The 22,506-nt window shown below is 43.3% G+C and overlaps 6 non-coding genes across 6 annotated transcripts; all 6 read right to left on the bottom strand.

The window, feature by feature from the left end:
* Nucleotides 1-8,586: 8,586 nt before the first annotated feature.
* LOC135049540 (U1 spliceosomal RNA) lies at nucleotides 8,587-8,749 on the bottom strand. The gene has a single exon (XR_010241286.1). It is a non-coding gene; the product is annotated as a U1 spliceosomal RNA (small nuclear RNA).
* Nucleotides 8,750-8,901: 152 nt separating this feature from the next.
* LOC135049193 (U1 spliceosomal RNA) lies at nucleotides 8,902-9,065 on the bottom strand. The gene has a single exon (XR_010240960.1). It is a non-coding gene; the product is annotated as a U1 spliceosomal RNA (small nuclear RNA).
* A 9,085-nt stretch (nucleotides 9,066-18,150) lies between these two features.
* LOC135049396 (U1 spliceosomal RNA) lies at nucleotides 18,151-18,314 on the bottom strand. Its single transcript, XR_010241153.1, has one exon. It is a non-coding gene; the product is annotated as a U1 spliceosomal RNA (small nuclear RNA).
* A 150-nt stretch (nucleotides 18,315-18,464) lies between these two features.
* Nucleotides 18,465-18,628, bottom strand: LOC135049254 (U1 spliceosomal RNA). The gene has a single exon (XR_010241019.1). It is a non-coding gene; the product is annotated as a U1 spliceosomal RNA (small nuclear RNA).
* A 674-nt stretch (nucleotides 18,629-19,302) lies between these two features.
* Nucleotides 19,303-19,465, bottom strand: LOC135049539 (U1 spliceosomal RNA). Its single transcript, XR_010241285.1, has one exon. It is a non-coding gene; the product is annotated as a U1 spliceosomal RNA (small nuclear RNA).
* Nucleotides 19,466-19,617: 152 nt separating this feature from the next.
* Nucleotides 19,618-19,781, bottom strand: LOC135049070 (U1 spliceosomal RNA). Its single transcript, XR_010240839.1, has one exon. It is a non-coding gene; the product is annotated as a U1 spliceosomal RNA (small nuclear RNA).
* Between the last annotated feature and the right edge of the window lie 2,725 nt (nucleotides 19,782-22,506).

Raw genomic sequence — 22,506 nt, 5'->3', positions numbered from 1 at the left:
TAGAAGCGGAACCGCTAGGCCCACCTCACTCAGCCCAGGTTGCTGAACTGGTCGCCCTAACCAGAGCATGTGAATTGGCTAAGGGCAAATCAGCCAATATCTACACCGACTCTAGATACGCATTCGGGGTAGTCCATGATTTCGGAGCCCTATGGCGCCTCAGAAATTTCATGACGGCAGCTGGTACACCGGTAGCGCATGCAGCTCACATCAAAAGGCTTCTAACAGCGATACAGGAACCCGACAGAGTGGCTGTTATCAAGTGTAAAGCACACACATATAGCCAGGACCCAGTATCACTTGGTAACAGCCGAGCAGACGAAGCAGCTAAGTTAGCAGCTGGTACCCCCAGACAGACAGACACCACACAACTGATGGTATTTAATACCATCAACACACAGAAGTTGTGTGAAATGCAAAATTTGTGTTCCACACAGGAAAAGGCAGTCTGGAAGGCGAAGGGATATGGCCAGGAGTCCTCAGGACTCTGGACGGATGGACAAGGTAAACCGGTGGCCCCCAGAGCATATCTTCCATGTTTAGCTGAGGCAGCTCACGGGCTGACTCATCTGGGCAAGGAAGGAATGTGCAAGTTGGTAAGAGCATATTGGTGCGCCCCAGGATTTTCATCTCATGCAAGTAAGAGAGCAATGTCATGCCTTACCTGTTTGAGAAAGAATATCGGAAAGGCAATACCAACAGAACCATCTCATATCCCACCTGCAGGCGGTCCTTTCCAGGCAATACAGATTGACTTCATTCAATTACCCCCTTGTCGAAATTTGAAATATGTACTTGTTTGTATAGATGTGTTCTCAAATTGGGTTGAAGCATTCCCGGCGGCCACAAATACCGCTATGTTTACTGCTAAGAAAATTGTGCAGGAATTTGTATGTAGATATGGTATCCCTAGAATTATCGAAAGTGATAGGGGTACCCATTTTACAGGTGATGTCTTTCAAGGAATGTGTAAGTTGATGGGAATTGATAGCAAGCTGCACACTCCATACCGTCCACAGGCGAGTGCGAAGGTGGAAAGAGTGAATAGCACTATTAAAAATAATTTGAGCAAAGTTATGGCAGAAACAGGATTGACATGGCCAGAAGCTTTACCCATTGTACTGTACAGCATCAGAACCACTCCCAGGTCCCCTCTTAATCTGTCCCCTTTTGAAATCTTGTTTGGTCGACAACCGCATGTTATGATTAACCCTCAGGATGATTTGAAGTGTAACAATGAAGTGACTGTAAAGTACCTGGTTAATATGAGTAAACAGCTAAGGAATCAAAATAATAATTTGAAGTTGGTGATTCCTGATTTACCAGATAGTAATTGTCATGACATTGAACCTGGGGAGTATGTAATGATACGAAATTTTCTACGCTCAGGTTGCCTTATTGACAGATGGGAAGGACCATACCAAGTCTTATTGACTAGCACTACAGCATTGAAAGTTGCCGAGAGAGAGACTTGGGTTCATTCGTCCCATTGTAAGAAGGTTGCTGATCCAGAGAGGTCCCGTGATAAGGAACAGACGGTAGAGGACGTTGTATCACTGGAGTGTCTGTTCCAGGAGGACTGAGGCGGCACCTGAGCATTGAAAATCACAAGATCAAAAGCAGTTGTCGATTCCCTGTTCCCTTTTATTGTTTTTCTCCAACTTCCCATCCCCTCTCCCTCAAATTATTTTCCCCCCCTTCTCATTCTTCTTCGTTTCCTCCTATAAGATGGACTTGCCCCAAGAGACTGTGATCCGGATTTTCCTGTTGACCATGATGTTGACCAGAGCAGTCTGTTCCGGCGAGAGTACCATGGAGGTCGAGAGAGGTTCTGGAATGGGTTCTGATGACAGAGATGGAGGCGTAGTTTTCCGAGAACAACATAATCAACAAGCAAAGGCGAGTATCAGAAAACGATCCGATAGCATTGACAATAGAAGGAATTGTGAAGGATTGTTAGCTGAAGAAAACTGTATCTGTAGGCTCTGTGACAACGTAGTCGAGGATGGGTGCATTAAGAAATGCCAATCCAGTTTTAATATCCACATGGACCGGCATCCCTTGAGTGACTATCACTCCTTAGTGGGTAGCGTGTTAAATCAAACAGATTGTTGGGTATGCTCTCAAGTACCTCAAGGTCATAGCAAATCAGGACTAGTACCATTTCCTTTAACGATAGGGGAGGTACTTGAGCTAAGTGGTGGGAGACCGGTGGACAGGAGGTTTAATATCTCCAGTCCTCCTAGTTTGAAGCTCCACCAATATCATGTGGATAGATCCCTCATATGTTTTAACATTTCCAATCCCCGAAAGCCGGGAAATTGGGAAGTGTCATGGAGTAACCAAACCATGACCTTTTCATATAGAGCAGATAGAATGCCGACAGATACAGAGCTTATACGCCACATAGCCAGTAGAGGAAAATCTTTCCGGTATAGGTATACCCTAGGAAGTAGAATTACGAGAGTTGGAGAGGTATCACCAGGATACTGTGCACATATCGTACAAGCTGATACGTGTACTAGACAGATGGGAGAATTAGGGTTAGGAGATTTCACATGGAAAATGTGTAATATGGTTATGTCCTACTCCGTCCCATATGTTCTCCCCGATGATGCATATTTCATATGCGGGAGGAAGGCGTATAAGTGGCTTGCCCCAAACTCTGAAGGATTGTGTTATATTGGAAAAGTATTGCCTGAGGTAATGACTGTATCACATGCCAAAATGAAAGACATACACCGTGTTGCCCAAACTCCTTATACTCACACCCATTACGAGCACGTAGTTAAACGGCACCTGATAGAAAGAACAGAGCACCCGGCCTCTGACATGATCCATGAATCCACCGGGATTCAGTTTCTACTTGCGTTAGACCTCACTCGCACCGCCAGAGGAGTGTTGAATTATAAATACATATCTGCGCTCGCAAATTTGTTAGACAATATCACAGAAATGTATGATGACACGTTTAGGTATACTGGAAGAGAACTTCAAGCTTATAAAACAGAACTAGTTCAGCATAGAATGATTCTCAATTATCTCACAGCAGTAACAGGTGGATATTGTGTCACACTGGCAACGCAGTACGGCGTGAAATGCTGCACATATATAACGAATAGTACCGAGGACCCGGTCGAGGTCATAGACCAAAAGATGGACGATATTCTCCAATTGAAGTGGGAATTTCGCAGGAGACACAATCTCACCCTTGCTGCTGTGAGTAATGAGCTGACTAGTTGGGTGTCATGGTTGAACCCGCGAAATTGGTTCTCCGGTTTAGGAGAATGGGCTCAAGGAGTTATAATGGATGTAGGGAAGTTTCTCCTATGTATCTTAGGTGTTATCATAACGATTGGCTTGATATTTAGATGCGGTCAGGCTTTAACGAAGTGCAAACGAAGTACCAGGGTGATGAGTTTAAGGAGTGAGGAAATTGTAATGCGATTTCTACGGTCCGTTTCTTTCACCTGTTTTTCCGTTTTCCTCTGAGGTAAAAAGACCCACTTGGACGAGGAATTTGATGAGCCGATATACAGACAACAGATGGATTAAAGAAGAAGTTTTGACAACCTTATACACAGATTTTTGATGAACTATGCCATAGATCCCCAGTTTCCCTAGAAATTTTAAAATTACTCTAGCCCAACACTTTTGTAAATCTATGGACATTGACAAAGCTTTTTGCTCGCACCTTATGGGCAAAAGCACAAAGAAGACTGCATTCAACAGACACCAAACAAGACCTCAATCGACGAATGTTCATTAACCTGACATAGAATACCACTGCATTTACCGTAACTATGTATTTTCTTCATCTCTACAACCTTCAGGTAATTACACACATAGTATAGGGAATACAGGCACAGATATCAGCAATCACATATTCCCCCATTCATGTATCATCAACTAAAATGTGCTCCCCATTTTTGTTACAACCAAAATCCGAAAAAAGCTCGGTAAAGTTTGACAGCCCATCCACAGACCCGTACCACGGGATAAGAAGGAATTCAAATGTATACTTCGCAATACCTCAAAGCTTGATTTAAAACACGTACGGCACGATGATACATGACCCCCCAAACATGGATTCATACACACATGCTTCTGCTATCTCACTAGGTCATACCCTTTTCCTACCTTCTCCTCTCCTCCCCTACCCAACCATGTAAATGTATTAACCCCTGACATATATTTTTCTCTTTTTGAAATGTTTTAGGAAGTGGCAGTTATTGTTGACTGCCAAAGGGTGGACTGTCAAAGTCAGAAAAATATCACGATGCACACTGCCATATTTGCACCTCATATGTGTCCCTGCTGCGCATGCGTGCGCTCTACCGTGCGTGCGCATACTCGCTGTTGCGGGCACCCGCAGGCGCACGGTATGCACATTTACGGTAGAGATTGTGTGCGTCTAGCGGGCGACTCTTTCGTTACATATTTTCACCATATAATGCATTTTGTAGATTATGGTCCCTTTGATAGATTCTGAAAGTTTAGTTAATGTAGTATGTTCCTGGACAGAGAGATCCCTCATTGTTTGATACGAAGGGTCAGACAGGAGTAATACAGTGGTGTTTAGTATCCATCGGAAGAGTATTTAATTAGCAATATTCCGGTGTTGGTTTGAAGCGGATCAATCGCTCGTGCGAATAGTTATGGACATAAGAAGTTTATGAACATTTACTGTATTTGCACTTACTTATCCATGCGGCGGGAAACCCAGTTTCCCTCCCACCTGAGCTGTTGGAAATAGTCACAGCCCACCTGTATGAATCAACCTATGACCTTTTGTTATAATGCGAAGACGAATTCCTGTGTCCAATGAACAATGAGATTGTAGGGACCATTGAATTGTATTGTGTGTGGGGCATAAATAGACAGGCCGATCACATCCAGCACTCACTCTTCATCGGTTATCATTGCTGAAAATCGGGAGCTGGATGTCCAGAGGCGCATGCGATCGTTTCCTTTGTGCGTAAGTTTTCTCCGTAATCATATTGTCTTTTCTTGTTATTATGGGCCATATCTTTCTCTCTCTCTCTTCTCTTTCTCTCATTTTCTCTTAAACGTACTTGTATTGTATTTACTGTGTAGTTACCTGGTTAGTTAGTCTATGTTATATTGTAGTGTATGACTTGTATTGTATTAATTCTTTTGCAAGTATAACATTCATAATATATATATTAGGCGTTGGACCCTAAGCACGGTATTTGTGTATTTCTTATAGTGTTAAGTATTCTCAGAGCGTCGGTGACGCTCGAACAGCTTTTGAGTTAATAAGGTTATACAGTGTTGCATTTACACCCTATCTCTACACTAAGGTTTTACAGCAAATTACATTGTTTGTGGTTTAGACATAAAGGTTTAACATTGTGAGCGTCGGCGCCGCTCGTGATCTCCTCGTGGTCTCGAGCGTCCGCTACGCTGATAGCGTAGCATTACGGTAGTCGCTCACCTATAAGTGTGCCCGATACCAACAGCGTATTCTCGTGAGCGTCTGTATCGCTCGAGCAGCCCGCTCCCGATACAGCGTCCGTTACGCTATAGCGAACCATTACGTTAGTCAGCAGCCAATAGCGTGCCTGCCTGTGATCTCTTGGCCGTGAGCGAACGTGACGCTTGAGCGTCTCGACCACGGCTAAGCGATTGTTACGCAACGAGCGTACCCTTACGGTACTCCATACGCAAATAGCGTACAGTGTTCTTAGACCTCACAAAGGGTTTTAAATAAGATAAATATTTAGCTTTATCAAAGCGCACTGTCAGCAGTGTTCATTCCGGGAGTGGACAACTGGGATGCAGACTTCCTCAGCAGACACGACCTACATCCAGGAGAGTGGGGACTCCATCAGGAAGTCTTCGCACAGATTGCAAGTCGGTGGGGACTGTTCCAGATAGACATGATGGCGTCCCGCCTCAACAAAAAGCTACAGAGGTATTGCAACAGGTCAAGAGACCCTCGGGCAGTAGCTGTAGACGCCCTAGTGACACCGTGGGTGTTCCGGTCGGTCTATGTATTTCCTCCTCTACCTCTCATACCCAAGGTGTTGATAATAGTAAGAAAAAGAGGAGTAAGAACAATTCTCATTGTTCCAGATTGGCCGCGAAGGACCTGGTATCCAGATCTGCAGGAAATGCTCACAGAAGATCCGTGGCCACTTCCTCTAAGACAGGACCTGTTGCAACAGGGGCCCTGTCTGTTCCAAGACTTACCGCGGCTGCGTTTGACGGCATGGCGGTTGAACGCCGGATCCTAGCGGAAAAGGGTATTCCAGATGAGGTCATTCCTACGCTAATAAAGGCTAGGAAGGACGTGACATCTAAACATTATCACTGTATATGGCGAAAATATGTTTCTTTGTGTGAGGCCAGGAATGCTCATACGTAAGAATTCCACCTGGGCCACTTCCTTCACTTCCTACAAACTGGAGTGAATTTGGGCCTAAAATTAGGCTCTATTAAGGTTCAGATTTTGGCCTTATCCATTTTCTTTCAAAAGGAATTGGCCTCTCTTCCTGAAGTAAGTACAAACTTTTGTGAAGGGAGTACTGCATATTCAGCCTCCTTTTGTACCTCCGGTGGTCCCTTGGGACCTTAACGTGGTGTTAAGGTTATGGTTTGAACCACTTAAAATGGTGGAGTTTAAATATCTCACTTGGAAGGTGGTCATGTTATTAGCCTTGGCTTCCGCTAGGCGAGTGTCGGAATTAGCAGCTTTATCACATAAAATCCCCTATCTGGTTTTCCATATGGATAGAGCGGAATTGCAGACCCGTCCTCAATTCCTGCTAAAAGTGGACTCATCCTTTCATATGAACCAACCTATTGTGGTGCCTGTGGCTACGCGTGACTTGGAGGATTCCGAGTCCCTTGATGTGGTCAGGGCTTTGAAAATTTACGTGGCCAGAACGGCTAGAGTCAGAAAAACAGAAGCACTGTTTGTCCTGTATGCAGCCAACAAGATTGGCACCCCTGCTTCAAATCAGACTATTGCTCTCTGGATCTGTAACACGATTCAGCAGGCGCATTCTATGGCGGGATTGCCGTTGCCTAATTCAGTCAAGGCCCATTCCACTAGGAAGGTGGGCTCTTCTTGGGCAGCTGCCCGGGGGTCTCGGCACTACAGCTGTGCCGAGCTGCTACTTGGTCGGGTTCAAACACCTTTGCAAAGTTCTATAAGTTTGATACCCTGGCTGAGGAGGACCTCCTGTTTGCTCAATCGGTGCTGCAGAGTCATCCGCAGGAGCCCGTTTGGGAGCTTTGGTATAATCCCCATGGTCCTTACGGAGTCCCCAGCATCTTTTAGGACGTAAGAGAAAATAAGATTTTAAACCTACCGGTAAATCTTTTTCTCGTAGTCCGTAGAGGATGCTGGGTGCCCGTCCCAAGTGCGGACTACTTCTGCAAGACTTGTATATAGTTATTGCTTACATAAGGGTTATATGTTAGTTTTCATCGGTCTTGGACTGATGCTATGTTGTTTTCATACTGTTAACTGGGTAGTATATCACAAGTTATACGGTGTGATTGGTGTGGCTGGTATGAATCTTGACCTTGGATTAACAAAAATCCTTTCCTCGTACTGTCCGTCTCCTCTGGGCACAGTTTCTCTAACTGAGGTATGGAGGAGGGGCATAGAGGGAGGAGCCAGTGCACACCCAGATCTAAAGTCTTTCTTAAAGTGCCCATGTCTGCTGCGGAGCCCGTCTATCCCCCATGGTCCTTACGGAGTCCCCATCATCCTCTACGGACTACGAGAGAAAAAATTTACCGGTAGGTTTAAAATGTTATTTTTTTCTCTGCAACCCACTGCTAAATTGTGCTTCCTAGCTGTTTTTTATAAAATCACTTAATTAAATCTGGGAGAACAATCTTCATGACAATAGTATCTCCTATGCAAAATAAGTATGATTTGGGATAGGGCTGGGGAGGGCCGTTGCTCAGGCACATCTCTGTCAAGTAAAGGAGATTCAACTGAGGCAGCACAAGGGAACTCTCATCTGGGGACAACAACTGCAGGGAGAACACATATTTTCAGATGAACATGGGGTGGCAGAAGGCTGCCTAATACTGAAGCACCCCCAAACAACAAACCAAATGCAACAACTAGTGCAAGCATTCCTGGGGGATGGCCTGCAGCAGATGGATTTGAATATGGTGATGTCATCCAAGCAGTGGGTCAAAGTTGGCTTCAACCCTCGTCTGCATATGAAAAGAGAAAAGGAGCGTGCAGGGCATGGAGGCCTTTTGTGGTGCTTGGATGACCCCTAGTTCGCATTAAGCACCCCCACCCTCCTTCGGTGTGGGGCTCATGTTGGCCATTCCCCAGCCCCTGAAGCATTCAAGCTGATTTCTTGCAGCAGCTGGGCACTGTAACAGCTCCAGAGCTGCTCTGTAAAGCAAGTAAAAGGGTGTGGGCCCTGCAGCACTACCTGTAGTTTGCATTGTGCATTGGGAGGCACATAGTAAGCAGACGGGAGGAGAAGTCAGGATAGTGCACAAGGGTATAGAAGGGAGGGGCTCAAGAAAAAAGAAGTGGAACCAGACAGCAAACTAGGCTGGAGAGAGACCTGAGACAAAGAGATCTGAATTACATGAGAGCCGACCAGGGAAAACTCAAATTATGCAGTCAAGTTTCCCACATTTGGGGAAATCGCAGGGGCAGCACACCCAGAGTGCAATGGGTGAGCCTTGCCCTGGGAGAAGCAACTTCATGATCATAGTATCTCACCTGGCAGGTAAGTAGGAGTTGGGCTAGAGCTGGGGAGGGTCGCTGCTCGGGCACCCCCCTGTCAAGTGAAGGAGATCCAACTGAGGCAGCACAAGGGAACTCTCGAAAGAAGAACAAGGCTAGAGGAAGATCTGAGACAAAGAAATCTGACTTTTACCAGAGCTGACCAGAGGAAAGCACAAACACAGTCCCCCACTACCACAAATAATGCAGTCGAGTTTCCCACATTTGGGGAAATCACAGGGGTCAGCATACCCAGAATGCAATGAATGAACCTAACCCTGGGAGAACAATCTTCATGACCATGGTATCTCCTATGCAAAATAAGTATGATTTGGGATAGGGCTGGGGAGGGCCGTTGCTCAGGCACATCTCTGTCAAGTAAGTTGCATTTGATTTGTTGTTTGGGGGTGCTTCAGTATTAGGCAGCCTTCTGCCCTACCATGTTCATCTGAAAATATGTGTTCTCCCTGCAGTTGTTGTCCCCAGATGAGAGTTCCCTTGTGCTGCCTCAGTTGAATCTCCTTTTGGAGAAGACCTCAATAAGATTGTAGCTGATCTGGCTACTGCTAAAACAGCTTGCCTACCTAGTATGACTCCTACCACGCAGAAGGCTAAAAGTACTTTTCTTGGCCCTTTCATCCTCCAGGTAAAGCGTACCCAAGGTCAGGCATACCCAAAGCAAGCTCATGTTTCCAGACCTGCCAAGCCCAGACTGAAGCAATCCTGGGCTGCCCATCAGCCTGCTTCCAAAACGGACAAGCCTGCCGCATGACGGTGCAGGCCTCCCTCTGGGGGATCCCAGGGTGGGGGGCCCGACTTCTAGGTTTGGCAAAGAAAGGTATAATTCTAAGCTAGAGAATTCTGTTTGGAGCTCACCTTGTACTTTGTGAAGAAATAATCAGCATTGTGGCTGAGCAGATACATGTAGTGTGTGGCTGCAAACTGCATGGATCTGCTGCGTTGTAATGCTGATTCTTTTTTTTTGCAAAGTACCAATAGCTTCATATAATGTTCACAATTTTTATGCAGGATCAAATAGCTCAATAGGTAGGGTGTTTGATTAGAATTCAACAGGTTATAGGTTTGAATCCTGGGTATGGTAGTTTGAGATGTGTTATTTAATAAAGTATGTTGTTCTGACTGCCGGCATCCTATCACCTGGGATATCATACTAAATAAATGGAGTTGATAAAATTTTTTTTTTTTTTTTTAACTAGGGACAATTTCCAGATACTTCTCTTTATAACTGAGATTGCCCCCTGGAACTTCACATCAGTTGACAACTATGCATGAGTGGGCAGTGCTTGCCCTGGATCTGTCCACCCATTTATGTGCCGCCATAAAATAAAGCATGACTAACAGTTATCCTGGGCGTACACTACACAATTATCTGTCAGGCTATCTATCCAGTCTGGATGGATGGAATGAAAATCTGGTAATGTATAGGAGCAAATGTCAATTAACCATTTGCTCCCAAACACTAGAAAAGTGGTCAAACATGGTCATTACACAAATTGGTTAAACCCAAAATTTAACCAATTTGTTTAGGGGACCATTTTTGTCCATTTTTTAGTGTTTGAGAGTAAATCGTTGATGGTCATTTGCTCACATAGATAACCGGATTTCTATTCCAACCAGCCAGTGTTGGAGAGATGGTCTGCCAGATTACATAATGCATACCAGAGCCATAACTAGACTTTTTGGTGCCCTGTGACAGAGAATTATATGCCCTCCCCCCCATTTTTGCAATATGGACAAAAGGCGCATGCCTTGTGGGGAAGGGGCATAACAAGATTGGTCTCAGAGAAAGCACATGAGATATGAAGATAAATCTAGTATACTTGACACTCAATGGTTTGTGGTATTGCAGGGGTGCCCTCCTTAAATGCATATACAGTCACACATGGCATGTTTGTGTAAATGGCATATCAGCAGTCAGCACTAACTGGTGACATGCCATTTGTACAAGTAAGCCATGTGTGACTAATATATAAACATACTTTATTAAATAACACCTCAAACTATCATACCCAGGATTCAAACCTATAACCTGTTAAATTCTAATCAAACACCCTACCCATTGAGCTACTTGATCCTGCATCTATTCTAACCTCCAAAAACAGATTCAGTTGCATTTTCCAGCGTGTTTTGTTTGCGCCTTTGCAAATGTCTTACATCGACAAACTTATTTAGTACTATTTTGCAAATAGGGTTACATTGTCGCAACATTGTGTTCCCTAATTGCTTGATTTTTTAAATGCAAAAATTGATAAAGACACCTGATAATTGCTCTGTGGAGTCTTCTTTTGTGTCTACTTCTTATCTACATTTAATTCCCTACCTATAATCAAGGCATTTTTAAATGCTGGGTGCTGCCAGGACGTGAGGCCTACCTAGTCTTTAGATCTGAATTTGAATGTACTTGTGAACTAACTTAATTTCCTACTTCTAAACTCATTCCTAAATTCACTACTTACATTAATCCTGTAGTTGGGCATTTTGAGCCTTCAATTGTGGGCATTGTTTTGTGTCCAGACCAGCAGCTGGTGGTGTGCATTTGCTGGAAAGGCATCGAAGACCTCCGATATGCTGCATCTCCTGATGTGTGTCTGCCTCAAGTGGCTGTCAGCAAATGCATGCTAGACACCCCATTCCAAGCTGATTGTGACATCACGGAACATGCATCATAGAACAGGCATGCTAGAACATGGGTCTTCAACCTGCGACCCTCCAGCTGCTGTGGAACTACATATCCCAGCATGCCCTGCCTCAGTTTTAGCATACCTTAAAAGCAAAACTGTGGCAGGGCATGCTGGGATGTGTAGTTTCACAGCAGCTGGAGGGCCACAGGATGAAGACCCATGTGCTAGAACCAAACCGCAGGTACATTGAATGCTAGCAAGCTGAATGTTTAAATCCTTTTTGTTCCGCAGCATTCCAATGCGGAAGATTCCATGGAACCAGAGATTATTCCATTGAGAAGGACATGCTGCCTGGATGACTGCACTGTGCAAATTAAATCACGGAGCCAGTTGGCTTGTGGGTGGCTCTGGTGACTGGGTGGTTGGGTGGGCGGTGTGTCGGAGGTGGAGCACATGCAAATGAATGTGTATCATCCAGCTAGTGAGAGAGAAAACTCATGCAGGAGTGTGCCTGCTTGTCAGTGAGTTATGCACCTTGCCAGACGTCAAATCTACATGGAGCAACTGGAGGGGACAAGAGCAGGTTTGGAAAATATACACAGAAGAGCATATATGCTGGCGCATTCTCCATGATTGTGTCAGCTTATGTTTTGGTGCACTGCACTTTCCTCCACTAAGTTTTAGCCATTTTTGTTAAGCTCAAGTGTAGTTGCTTCTCGGCCTTTTGGCTGTGATCTTGTATTGCGGTTGAAGGGTCTGCTGGAGGGAGGGATTGCTTTCTTCATTGGCGAAAGACCAAAGATATTCCAGGATGGAAGGCTTGGGAACACTATCTGTTTTTCAGTTGTGGAAGAGCACAGAGGTCGGATTGGACTACATTCTATAGTAAAGGATGTCTTTCTATTTATTAAACCTCCCCTTATATGTGTCAGTCTTTCAATAAAGCTTCGGGCTTGTGATTCCCTCACCCTCTTACACTCCACACCCATAGCCTTATTAACTGTTGTATTATTGTACAGTTTAAATGTATAGTGCAGTTCATGATTTATAGTGTAGGCTGGCCTGTGCTGTAGTTCTTGAACTGTACTATACCATCAGCATTTCTATTGTGTTTTGGCTGTGCCGCAACGCGGTACTTATGTGTGTAATGTTTATGTATGTTTTTTTGCTTCTTTATGTGCATCGGTCCTACAAGTAATGAAAGCTCTTCTCCCATCTCCCTTTTCTGAAAAGCCATTTAATATATGGTTCCCAGATAGGGGACATATCAGATATTGGATTTCAAAAGCATCAAATATCATACCACTTTTATTGCCATCAAAGATAAACATTGATTGTTTTCAGATATTGGCTTGAAAAAGCAGTCTTTATTGACATAAAAAAAAAACATACATAAACATTGCACACATAAATACAGTGTTGCAGCACAGCCAAAACACAATACAAATGCTGACGGTATAGTACAGTTCAAGAACTACAGCACAGGCCAGTCTACACTATAAATCATGAACTGCACTATACATTTAAAGTATACAATAATACAACAGTTAATAAGGCTATGGGTGTGGAGTGTAAGAGGGTGAGGGATTCACAAAACCGAAGCTTTATTGTAACACAGACACATATAAGGGGAGGGTCAATAAATAGAAAGATATCCTTTACTATAGAATGTAGTCCAATCCGACCTCTGTGCTCTTCCACAACTGAAAAACAGATAGTGTTCCCAAGCCTTCCATCCTGGAATATCTTTGGTCTTTCGCCAATGAAGAAAACAATCCCTCCCTCCAGCAGACCCTTCAACCACGATACAAGATCACAGCCAAAAGGCCGAGAAGCAACTACACTTGAGCTTAACAAAAATGGCTAAAACTTAGTGGAGGAAAGTGCAGTGCACCAAAACATAAGCTGACACAATCATGGAGAATGCGCCAGCATATATGCTCTTCTATCTATATTTTGCAAACCTGCTCTTGTCCCCTCCAGCTGCTCTATGTAGATTTAACGTCTGGCAAGGTGCATAACCCACTGACAAGCAGGAACACTCCTGCATGAGTTTTCTCTCTCACTAGCTGGATGATACACAATCATTTGCATGCGCTCCACTTCCGACACACCACCCACCCAACCACCCAGTCACCAGAGCCACCCACAAGCCAACTGGCTCCGTGATTTAATTTGCACAGTGTAGTCATCCAGGCAGCATGTCCTTCTCAATGGAAGGATCTCTGGTTCCATGGAATCTTCCGCATTGGAATGCTGCGGAACAAAAAGGATTTAAATATTCAGCTTGCTAGCATTCAATGTACCTGCGGCTTGGCTCTAGCACATGGGTCTTCATCCTGTGGCCCTCCAGCTGCTGTGAAACTACACATCCCAGCATGCCCTGCCACAGTTTTGCTATTAAGGTATGCTAAAACTGAGGCAGGGCATGCTGGGATGTGTAGTTCCACAGCAGCTGGAGGGTCGCAGGTTGAAGACCCATGTTTTAGCATGCCTGTTCTATGATGCATGTTCCATGATGTCACAATCAGCTTGGAATGGGGTGTCTAGCAGGCATTTGCTGACAGCCACTTGAGGGAGACACACATCAGGAGATGCAGCATATCGGAGGTCTTCGATGCCTTTCCAGCAAATGCACACCACCTGCTGCTGGTCTGGACACAAAACAATGCCCACAATCGAAGTCCCAAAATGCCCAACTACAGGATTCATGTAAGTAGTGAATTTAGGAATGAATTTAGAAGTAGGAAATTAAGTTAGTTCACAAGTACATTCAAATTCAGATCTAAAGACTAAACACAAAACACAAAATAAGACTCCACAGAGCAATTATCAGGTGTCTTTATCAATTGTTGCATTTAAAAAATCAAGCAATTAGGGAACACAATGTTGCGACAATGTAACCCTATTTGCAAAATAGTACTAAATAAGTTTGTCGATGTAAGACATTTGCAAAGGCGCAAACAAAACACGCTGGAAAATGCAACTGAATCTGTTTTTGGAGGTTAGAAAAGATGCAGGATCAAGTAGCTCCATGGGTAGGGTGTTTGATTAGAATTCAACAGGTTATAGGTTTGAATCCTGGGTATGATAGTTTGAGGTGTTATTTAATAAAGCATGTTTATATATTAGTCACACATGGCTTACTTGTACAAATGGCATGTCACCAGTTAGTGCTGACTGCTGATATGCCATTTGCACTAAAACAAATTAAAATGGTAAAAGTTATTGTACTTTAAGTAAAAATAAAAGCTAAAATATCAATCCCAGTTTTGGATTACTTTAATGAACAAAAAAAAAATGCATATAGCAAAGGATAGTTTCAATCTGCCTACCTCTGGGTTATGGACCCAGCATGCTTCCATTACAGTACTCTGCTGCACATGTAAGTGCAAGAGATCCTGAAGCACTCACTCATCATGGGAAAGTACCAATGTGTTTCTTCATTGGTTGATGGAAGAAACATCTTACAAAAACTCTCCACATTATTGACTTTTTAAAATGTTTCTAGGAATCGTTCTAGATGAATGCTTATTAGCCTTTGTCAGTATGGACTTTTACAAAGTGTTGCTGTGGCGCAATCAGTTACTGTGTAAGGCTATTAACCAAAAGGTTGGTGGTTCAATCCCACCCAGGGACGTAATTGACCTTGTTATCAGATTTTGGTGATCTTTATGTAGACAAGTGAAAATTTCAAACCCCCTCTTATGGTGTAGGGTACCTGGCCTTCTCTGATGTAATCAGAGTTAGATTTGATTAAGTGATTTTATAAAAACAGCTAGGAAGCACAATTTAGCAGTGGGTTGCAGAGAAAAAGAAATATGCTGGCAAAAAAATCCAATTGAGTGATTAAACAGCTTTTCATTTTCTGGCTTTATTTTTATGCTAACAAATTTGTTCTCTGAAAAGTGTCCACAAAGCCAAGTTTCTGATTAACACATTTGTAGGGATGGTTTTTAACCTATTACTAAATTAAACTTGCTTCATTGGAAAGGCAGCAAGATGCATCCTCATTTCAATATCTACTGAAATAATACAGGTTGACACCAGGAAACATTAACGCCACTGCATCCTTTGTGCTTTCTCATGTGGAAGTCTGTTTAATGTGAAAACAAGGTGATATCTAATTAGCACACAGGTAAGGAATTAAGAAAATCTTTATTTAAGGGTGAAGATGTTTCTCACAAAATCGTTGCCCCAATGCATCATTGAAATTCAAGCTGGAAAGATGATTTTAATATATCACTTGTACATTTTGTATTGCTCTTCTGGTGACAATGTAGTTTGTTTTTGTCAATTACCATTTTAATAATCGGGTAAAGAAAATTAAGTGGATTTTTGAAAGAAAACAATACTGTCAATATACTATTAAAACAAATGAAAATGGTAAAAGTTATTGTACTTTAAGTAAAAATAAAAGAGCAAAAATATCAATCCCAGTTTTGGATTACTTTAATTAACAAAAAAAAAAATGCATATAGCAGAGGATAGTTTCAATCTGCCTACCTCTGGGCTATGGACCCAGCATGCTTCCATTACAGTACTCTGCTGCACATGTAATTGCAAGAGATCCTGAAGCACTCACTCATCATGGGAAAGTACCAATGTGTTTCTTCATTGGTTGATGGAAGAAACATCTTACAAAAACTCTCCAGATTATTGACTATTTAAAGTTTTTCTAGGAAACGTTCTAGATGAATGCTTATTAGCCTTTGTCAGTATGTACTTTTGCAAAGTGTCGCTGTGGCGCAATCAGTTAGTGTGTACAGCTATTAACCAAAAGGTTGGTGGTTCAATCCCACCGAGGGATGTAATTGACCTTGTTATCAGATTTTGGTGATCTTTAAGTAGACAAGTCAAAATTTCAAAAACCCCTGTTATGGTGTAGGGTACCTGGCCTTCTCTGATGTAATCAGAGTTAGATTTGATTCAGTGATTTTATAAAAACAGCTAGGAAGCACAATTTAGCAGTGGTTTGCAGAGAAAAAGAAATATGCTGGCAAAAAAATCAAATTGAGTGATTAAGCAGCTCTTCATTTTCTGGCTTTATTTTTATGCTAACAAATTTGTTCTCTGAAAAGTGTCCACAAAGCCAAGTATCTGATTAACATCTTTGTAGGGATGGTTTTTCACCTATTACTAAATTAAACTTGCTTCATTGGAAAGGCAGCAAGATGCATCCTCATTTCAATATCTACTGAAATAATACAGGTTGACACCAGGAAACATTAACGCCACTGCATCCTTGCTGCTTTCTCATGTGGAAGTCTGTTTAATGTGAAAACAAGGTGATATCTAATTAGCACACAGGTAAGGAATTAAGAAAATCTTTATTTAAGGGTGAAGATGTTTCTCACAAAATCGTTGCCCCAATGCATCATTGAAATTCAAGCTGGAAAGATGATTTTAATATATCACTTGTACATTTTGTATTGCTCTTCTGGTGACAATGTAGTTTGTTTTTGTCAATTACCATTTTAATAATAGGGTAAAGAAAATTAAGTGGATTTTTGAAAGAAAACAATACTGTCAATATACTATTAAAACAAATTAAAATGGTAAAAGTTATTGTACTTTAAGTAAAAATAAAAGAGCAAAAATATCAATCCCAGTTTTGGATTACTTTAATTAACAAAAAAAAAATGCATATAGCAGAGGATAGTTTCAATCTGCCTACCTCTGGGTTAAGGGGCCCAGCATGCTTCCATTGCAGTACTCTGCTGCACATGTAAGTGCAAGAGATCCTGAAGCACTCACTCATCATGGGAAAGTACCAATGCGTTTCTTCATTGGTTGATGGAAGAAACATCTTACAAAAACTCTCCAGATTATTGACTTTTTAAAGTTTTCTAGGAAACGTTCTAGATGAATGCTTATTAACCTTTGTCAGTATGTACTTTTGCAAAGTGTCTCGGTGGTGCAATCGGTTAGTGTGTTTGGTTATTAACCAAAGGGTTGGTGGTTCAATCCCACCCAGGGATGTTATTGACCTTGTCATCAGATTTTGGTGATCTTTAAGTAGACAAGTCAAAATTTCAAACCCCCTCTTATGGTGTAGGGAACCTGGCCTTCTCTGATGTAATCAGAGTTAGATTTGATTAAGTGATTTTATAAAAGAACAGCTAGGAAGCACAACTTAGCAGTGGGTTGCAGAGAAAAAGAAATACGCTTGCAGAAAAATCCAATTGAGTGATTAAACAGCTCTTCATTTTCTGGCTTTATTTTTATGCTAACTAATTTGTTCTTTGAAAAGTGTCCACAAAGCCAAGTATCTGATTAACACCTTTGTAGGGATGGTTTTTCACCTATTACTAAATTAAACTTGCTTCATTGGAAAGGCAGCAAGTGATGTCATCCAAGCAGTGGGTCAAAGTTGGCTTCAACCCTCGTCTGCTTATGAAAAGAGAAAAGGGATATGCAGGGCATGGCGGCCTTTTGCGACGCTTGGATGACCCCTAGTTCGCATTAAACACCCCCACCCTCCTTCGGTGTGGGGCTCATGTTGGCCATGCCCCAGCCCCTGAAGCATTCAAGCTGATTTCTTGCAGCAGCTGGGTACTGTAACAGCTCCAGAGCTGCTCTGTAAGGCAAGTAAAAGGGTGTGGGCCCTGCAGCACTACCTGTAGTTTGCATTGTGCATTGGAAGGCACAAAGTAAGCAGACGGGAGGAGAAGTCAGGATAGTGCACAAGGTTATAGAAGGGAGGGGCTCAAGAAAAGAGAAGTGGAAACAGACAGCATACTAGGCTGGAGAGAGACCTGAGACAAAGAGATCTGAATTATACGAGAGCCGTCCAGGGGAAACACAAATTATGCAGTCAAGTTTCCCACATTTGGGGAAATCGCAAGGGGCAGCACACCCAGAGTGCAATGGGTGAGCCTTGCCCTGGGAGAAGCACCTTCATGATCATAGTATCTCACCTGGCAGGTTAGTAGGAGTTGGGCTAGAGCTGGGGAGGGTCGCTGCTCGGGCACTACCTTTCAAGTGAAGGAGATCCAACTGAGGCAGCACAAGGGAACTCTCAAAAGAAGAACAAGGCTAGAGGAAGATCTGAGACAAAGAAATCTGACTTTACCAGAGCTGACCAGAGGAAAGCACAAACACAGTCCACCACTACCACAAATAATGCAGTCGAGTTTCCCACATTTGGGGAAATCACAGGGGTCAGCATACCCAGAATGCAATGAATGAACCTCACCCTGGGAAAACAATCTTCATGACAATAGTATCTCCTATGCAAAATAAGTATGATATGGGATAGAGCTGGGGAGGGCCGCTGCTCAGGCACATCTCTGTCAAGTAAAGGAGATTCAACTGAGGCAGCACAAGGGAACTCTCATCTGGGGACAACAACTGCAGGGAGAACACATATTTTCAGATGAACATGGGGTGGCAGAAGGCTGCCTAATACTGAAGCACCCCCAAACAACAAACCAAATGCAACAACTAGTGCAAGCATTCCTGGGGGATGGCCTGCAGCAGATGGATTTGAATATGGTGATGTCATCCAAGCAGTGGGTCAAAGGTGGCTTCAACCCTTGTCTGCATATGAAAAGAGAAAAGGAGCGTGCAGGGCATGGAGGCCTTTTGTGGTGCTTGGATGACCCCTAGTTGGCATTAAGCACCCCCACCCTCCTTCGGTGTGGGGCTCATGTTGGCCATTCCCCAGCCCCTGAAGCATTCAAGCTGATTTCTTGCAGCAGCTGGGCACTGTAACAGCTCCAGAGCTGCTCTGTAAAGCAAGTAAAAGGGTGTGGGCCCTGCAGCACTACCCGTAGTTTGCATTGTGCATTGGGAGGCACAAAGTAAGCAGACGGGAGGAGAAGTCAGGATAGTGCACAAGGGTATAGAAGGGAGGGGCTCAAGAAAAAAGAAGTGGAACCAGACAGCAAACTAGGCTGGAGAGAGACCTGAGACAAAGAGATCTGAATTACATGAGAGCCGACCAGGGAAAACTCAAATTATGCAGTCAAGTTTCCCACATTTGGGGAAATCGCAGGGGCAGCACACCCAGAGTGCAATGGGTGAGCCTTGCCCTGGGAGAAGCAACTTCATGATCATAGTATCTCACCTGGCAGGTAAGTAGGAGTTGGGCTAGAGCTGGGGAGGGTCGCTGCTCGGGCACCCCCCTGTCAAGTGAAGGAGATCCAACTGAGGCAGCACAAGGGAACTCTCGAAAGAAGAACAAGGCTAGAGGAAGATCTGAGACAAAGAAATCTGAATTTTACCAGAGCTGACCAGAGGAAAGCACAAATACAGTCCCCCACTACCACAAATAATGCAGTCGAGTTTCCCACATTTGGGGAAATCACAGGGGTCAGCATACCCAGAATGCAATGAATGAACCTAACCCTGGGAGAACAATCTTCATGACCATGGTATCTCCTATGCAAAATAAGTATGATTTGGGATAGGGCTGGGGAGGGCCGTTGCTCAGGCACATCTCTGTCAAGTAAGTTGCATTTGATTTGTTGTTTGGGGGTGCTTCAGTATTAGGCAGCCTTCTGCCCTACCATGTTCATCTGAAAATATGTGTTCTCCCTGCAGTTGTTGTCCCCAGATGAGAGTTCCCTTGTGCTGCCTCAGTTGAATCTCCTTTTGGAGAAGACCTCAATAAGATTGTAGCTGATCTGGCTACTGCTAAAACAGCTTGCCTACCTAGTATGACTCCTACCACGCAGAAGGCTAAAAGTACTTTTCTTGGCCCTTTCATCCTCCAGGTAAAGCGTACCCAAGGTCAGGCATACCCAAAGCAAGCTCATGTTTCCAGACCTGCCAAGCCCAGACTGAAGCAATCCTGGGCTGCCCATCAGCCTGCTTCCAAAACGGACAAGCCTGCCGCATGACGGTGCAGGCCTCCCTCTGGGGGATCCCAGGGTGGGGGGCCCGACTTCTAGGTTTGGCAAAGAAAGGTATAATTCTAAGCTAGAGAATTCTGTTTGGAGCTCACCTTGTACTTTGTGAAGAAATAATCAGCATTGTGGCTGAGCAGATACATGTAGTGTGTGGCTGCAAACTGCATGGATCTGCTGCGTTGTAATGCTGATTCTTTTTTTTTGCAAAGTACCAATAGCTTCATATAATGTTCACAATTTTTATGCAGGATCAAATAGCTCAATAGGTAGGGTGTTTGATTAGAATTCAACAGGTTATAGGTTTGAATCCTGGGTATGGTAGTTTGAGATGTGTTATTTAATAAAGTATGTTGTTCTGACTGCCGGCATCCTATCACCTGGGATATCATACTAAATAAATGGAGTTGATCAAATTTTTTTTTTTTTTTTAACTAGGGACAATTTCCAGATACTTCCCTTTATAACTGAGATTGCCCCCTGGAACTTCACATCAGTTGACAACTATGCATGAGTGGGCAGTGCTTGCCCTGGATCTGTCCACCCATTTATGTGCCGCCATAAAATAAAGCATGACTAACAGTTATCCTGGGCGTACACTACACAATTATCTGTCAGGCTATCTATCCAGTCTGGATGGTTGGAATGAAAATCTGGTAATGTATAGGAGCAAATGTCAATTAACCATTTGCTCCCAAACACTAGAAAAGTGGTCAAAAATGGTCATTACACAAATTGGTTAAACCCAAAATTTAACCAATTTGTTTAGGGGACCATTTTTGTCCATTTTTTAGTGTTTGAGAGTAAATCGTTGATGGTCATTTGCTCACATAGATAACCGGATTTCTATTCCAACCAGCCAGTGTTGGAGAGATGGTCTGCCAGATTACATAATGCATACCAGAGCCATAACTAGACTTTTTGGTGCCCTGTGACAGAGAATTATATGCCCTCCCCCCCATTTTTGCAATATGGACAAAAGGCGCATGCCTTGTGGGGAAGGGGCATAACAAGATTGGTCTCAGAGAAAGCACATGAGATATGAAGATATATCTAGTATACTTGACACTCAATGGTTTGTGGTATTGCAGGGGTGCCCTCCTTAAATGCATATACAGTCACACATGGCATGTTTGTGTAAATGGCATATCAGCAGTCAGCACTAACTGGTGACATGCCATTTGTACAAGTAAGCCATGTGTGACTAATATATAAACATACTTTATTAAATAACACCTCAAACTATCATACCCAGGATTCAAACCTAAAACCTGTTAAATTCTAATCAAACACCCTACCCATTGAGCTACTTGATCCTGCATCTATTCTAACCTCCAAAAACAGATTCAGTTGCATTTTCCAGCGTGTTTTGTTTGCGCCTTTGCAAATGTCTTACATCGACAAACTTATTTAGTACTATTTTGCAAATAGGGTTACATTGTCGCAACATTGTGTTCCCTAATTGCTTGATTTTTTTAAATGCAAAAATTGATAAAGACACCTGATAATTGCTCTGTGGAGTCTTCTTTTGTGTCTACTTCTTATCTACATTTAATTCCCTACCTATAATCAAGGCATTTTTAAATGCTGGGTGCTGCCAGGACGTGAGGCCTACCTAGTCTTTAGATCTGAATTTGAATGTACTTGTGAACTAACTTAATTTCCTACTTCTAAATTCATTCCTAAATTCACTACTTACATTAATCCTGTAGTTGGGCATTTTGAGCCTTCAATTGTGGGCATTGTTTTGTGTCCAGACCAGCAGCTGGTGGTGTGCATTTGCTGGAAAGGCATCGAAGACCTCCGATATGCTGCATCTCCTGATGTGTGTCTGCCTCAAGTGGCTGTCAGCAAATGCATGCTAGACACCCCATTCCAAGCTGATTGTGACATCACGGAACATGCATCATAGAACAGGCATGCTAGAACATGGGTCTTCAACCTGCGACCCTCCAGCTGCTGTGGAACTACATATCCCAGCATGCCCTGCCTCAGTTTTAGCATACCTTAAAAGCAAAACTGTGGCAGGGCATGCTGGGATGTGTAGTTTCACAGCAGCTGGAGGGCCACAGGATGAAGACCCATGTGCTAGAACCAAACCGCAGGTACATTGAATGCTAGCAAGCTGAATGTTTAAATCCTTTTTGTTCCGCAGCATTCCAATGCGGAAGATTCCATGGAACCAGAGATTATTCCATTGAGAAGGACATGCTGCCTGGATGACTGCACTGTGCAAATTAAATCACGGAGCCAGTTGGCTTGTGGGTGGCTCTGG

The sequence above is a fragment of the Pseudophryne corroboree genome, unplaced genomic scaffold (genome assembly GCF_028390025.1).
Source record: "Pseudophryne corroboree isolate aPseCor3 unplaced genomic scaffold, aPseCor3.hap2 scaffold_99, whole genome shotgun sequence".
Taxonomy (NCBI): Eukaryota; Metazoa; Chordata; class Amphibia; order Anura; family Myobatrachidae; genus Pseudophryne; species Pseudophryne corroboree.
Note: the sequence above shows the minus strand (reverse complement) of the source record. Positions and strands in the feature narration are given on the sequence as shown.